Below are 4,565 nucleotides of genomic sequence, written 5' to 3' on the forward strand. Positions count from 1 at the left end.
ATCTTCGTAGAATATGTAGGAGCCAATATGAACATCCAGGTTCCGCTATTGGTTATTGACCGGAGACGTGTCTCGGTCATGTCTACATAGTTATCGAACCCGTAGGGTCCGCACGCTTAAAGTTCGGTGACGATTTGTATTATGAGTTTATGTGTTTTGATGTACCGAAGGTAGTTTGGAGTCCCGGATGAGATCGGGGACATGACGAGGAGTCTCAAAATGGTCGAGACGTAAAGATCGATATATTGGACGACTATATTCGGACATCGGAAAGGTTCCGAGTAATTCGGTTATTTTTCGGAGTACCGGAGAGTTACGGGAATTCGCCGGGGAGTATATGGGCCTTATTGGGCTTTAGGGGAAAGAGAGAGGGGAGGCTGCCCCCCCCCCCCCCCCGCCAGGCTTAGTCTGAATTGGACTAGGGAGAGGGACGGCGCCCCCTCCTTCCTTCTCTTCTCTTTTCCCTTTCCTTCTCTCCTACTCCTACTCCTTGGAAGGGCTCCTAGTTCTACTACGAAAGGGGGAATCCTACTCCCGGTGGGAGTAGGACTCCCCTAGGGCGCGCCATAGAGAGGGCCGACCCTCCCCCTCCTCCACTCCTTTATATACGGGGGAGGGGGCACCCCATAGACACAACAATTGATCTGTTGATCTCTTAGCCGTGTGCGGTGCCCCCCTCCACCATATTACACCTCGATAATATCGTAGCGGTGCTTAGGCGAAGCCCTGCGTCGGTAGCATCATCATCACCGTCATCACGCCGTCGTGCTGACGGAACTCTCCCTCGAAGCTCTGCTGGATCGGAGTTTGTGGGACGTCATCGAGCTGAACGTGTGCTGAACTCGGAGGTGCCGTGCGTTCGGTACTTGGATCGGTCGGATCGTGAAGACATACGACTACATCAACCGCATTGTCATAACGCTTCCGCTTTCGGTCTACGAGGTTCGTGGACACACTCTCCCCTCTCGTTGCTATGCATCACCATGATCCTGTGTGTGCGTAGGAAATTTTTTGATATTACTACGTTCCCCAACAGTGGCATCCGAGCCAGTTTTATGCGTACATGTTATATGCACGAGTAGAACACAAGTGAGTTGTGGGTGATACAAGTCATACTTCTTACCAGCATGTCACACTTTGGTTCGGCGGTATTGTTGGATGAAGCGGCCCGGACCGACATTACGCGTACGCTTACGCGAGACTGGTTTTACCGCCGTGCCTTGCACACGGGTGACTAGCGGGTGTCAGTTTCTCCAACTTTAGTTGAACCGAGTGTGGCTACTCCCGGTCCTTGAGAAGGTTAAAACAACACTAACTTGACGAACTATCGTTGTGGTTTTTGATGCGTAGGTAAGAACGGTTCTTGCTCAGCCCGTAGCAGCCACGTAAAACTTGCAACAACAAAGTAGAGGACGTCTAACTTGTTTTTGCAGGGCATGTTGTGATGTGCTATGGTCAAGACGTGATGAAATATAAGTGTTTGTATGAGATGATCATGTTTTGTTGAAGTTATCGGCAACTGGCAGAAGCCTTATGGTTGTCTCTTTATTGCATAAGATGGAAGCGCCAGATAATTGCTTTACTTTATCGCTATGCGATAGCAATAGTTGCAAGAGCAATAGTTGGCGAGACGACCATATGACGACACATTGATATAGATCAAGATGATGGAGATCATGGTTTCATGCCGGTGACGATGGAGATCATGACGATGCTTTGGAGATGGAGATCAAAGGCACAAGATGATGATGGCCATATCATGTCACATATTTTGATTGCATGTGATGTTTATCTTTTATACATCTTATTTTGCTTAGTTTGGCGGTAGCATTATAAGATGATCTCTCACTAAATTTCAAGGTATAAGTGTTCTCCCTGAGTATGCACCGTTGCGAAAGTTCTTCGTGCTGAGACACCACGTGATGATCGGGTGTGATAAGCTCTACGTTCAAATACAATGGGTGCAAGACAGTTTTGCACACGCGGAATACTCAGGTTAAACTTGACGAGCCTAGCATATGCAGATATGGCCTCGGAACACTGAGACCGAAAGGTCGAGCGTGAATCATATAGAGGATATGATCAACATAGTGATATTCACCATTGAAAACTACACCATCTCACGTGATGATCGGACATGGTTTAGTTGATATGGATCACGTGATCACTTAGATGATTAGAGGGATGTCTATCTAAGTGGGAGTTCTTAAGTAATATGATTAATTGAACTTTAATTTATCATGAACCTTGTCCTGATAGTATTTTGGAAATAATGTGTAGATCACTAGCTCGCGTTGTTGCTTCCCTATGTTTTATATGTGTTCCTAGAGAAAACTATGTTGAAAAATGTTAGTAGCAATGTTGCGGACTTGGTCCGTGATCTGAGGATTATCCTCATTGCTGCACAGAAGAATTATATACTTGATGCACCGCTAGGTGACGGACCTATTGCAGGAGCATATGCAGACGTTATGAACGTTTGGCAAAGCTCGGTATGATGACTACTTGATAGTTTAGTGCATCATGCTTTACGGCTAAGAATCGGGGCTTCAAAGACGTTTTGAACGCCACGGAGCATATGAGATGTTCCAAGAGTTGAAATTAGTATTTCAGACTCATGCCCATGTCGAAAGGTATGAGACCTTTGACAAGTACTTTGCCTACAAGATGGAGGAGAATAGCTCAGCTAGTGAGCATGTGCTCAGAATGTCTGAGTACTACAATCACTTGAATCAAGTGGGATTTAATCTTCCAGATAAGATAGTGATTGACCGAGTTATCTAGACACTATCACCAAGTTACTAGAACTTCATGATGAACTATAATATGCAAGGGATAACAGAAACGATTCCCAAGCTCTTCGTGATGCTGAAATCAACGAAGGTAGTAATCAAGAAAAGCATCAAGTGTTGATGGTTGACAAGACCACTAGTTTCAAGAAAAGGGCAAAGGGAAGAAAGGGGAACTTCAAAAAGAATGGCAAGCAAGTTGCCGCTCCCGTGAAGAAGCCCAAAGCTAGACCCAAGCCTGAAACTGAGTGCTTCTACTGCAAAAAAAATAGTCGCTGGAAGTGGAACTGCCCCTAGATACTTGGCGGACAAGAAGGATGGCAAAGTGATAAAGGTATATTTGATATACATGTTATTGATGTGTACTTTACTAGTGTTTATAGCAACCCCTCGGTATTTGATACTGGTTCAGTTTCTCAGAGTAGTAACTCGAAACGGGAGTTGCAAAATAAACAGAGACTAGTTATGGGCGAAGTGACGATGTGTGTTGGAAGCGGTTCCAAGATTGATATGATCATCATCGCACACTCCCTATACTTTCGGGATTAGTGTTCAACCTAAATAAGTGTTATTTGGTGTTTGCGTTGAGCATGAATATGATTTGATCATGTTTATTGCAATACGGTTATTCATTTAAGTTAGAGAATAATTGTTGTTCTGTTTACATGAATAAAACCTTCTATGGTCATACACCCAATGAAAATGGTTTGTTGGATCTCGATCGTAGTGATACACATATTCATAATATTGAAGCCAAAAGATGTAAAGTTAATAATGATAGTGCAACTTATTTGTGGCACTGCCGTTTAGGTCATATTGGTGTAAAGCACATGAAGAAACTCCATGCTGATGGGATTTTGGAATCACTTGATTCTGAATCACTTGATGCTTGCGAACCATGCCTTATGGGCAAGATGACTAAGACTCCGTTCTTCGGAACAATGGAGCGAGCAACTGACTTATTGGAAATAATACATACTTATTTATGCGATCTGATGAGTGTTGAGGCTCGCGGCGGGTATCGTTATTTTCTAACCTTCACAAATGATTTGAGCAGATATAGGTATATCTACTTGATGAAACATAAGTCTGAAACATTTGAAAAGTTTATATAATTTCAGAGTGAAGTGGAAAATCATCGTAACAAGAAAATAGATTTTCTACGAGTTTGGTCTTCATTTGAAACAATGCGGAATAGTTTCGCAACTCACGCCACCTGGAACACCACAGCGTAATGGTGTGTCCGAACATCATAACCATACTTTATTAGATATGGTGCAATCTATGATGTCTCTTACCGATTTACCACTATCGTTTCGGGGTTATGCATTAGAGACAGCTACATTCACGTTAAATAGGGCACCATCTAAATCCGTTGAGACGACACCATATGAACTGTGGTTTGGCAAGAAACCAAAGTTGTCGTTTCTTAAAGTTTGGGGTTGCGATGCTTATGTGAAAAAGTTTCATCCTGATAAGCTCAAACCCAAATCGGAGAAGTGTGTCCTCATAGGATACCCAAACAGAAAATATTGGGTACACCTTCTATCACAGATTCGAAGGGAAGACATTTGTTGCTAAGAATGGATCCTTTCTAGAGAAGGAGTTTCTCTCGAAAGAAGTGAGTGCGAGGAAAGTAGAACTTGATGAGGTAACTGTACCTGCTCCCTTATTCGAAAGTAGTTCATCAAAGAAATCTGTTCCTGTGACTCCTACACCAATTAGTGAGGAAGCTAATGATGATGATCATGTAACTTCAGATCAAGTTACTACCAA

This window comes from Aegilops tauschii, chromosome 6 (genome assembly GCF_002575655.3).
Source record: "Aegilops tauschii subsp. strangulata cultivar AL8/78 chromosome 6, Aet v6.0, whole genome shotgun sequence".
Classification (NCBI taxonomy): Eukaryota; Viridiplantae; Streptophyta; class Magnoliopsida; order Poales; family Poaceae; genus Aegilops; species Aegilops tauschii.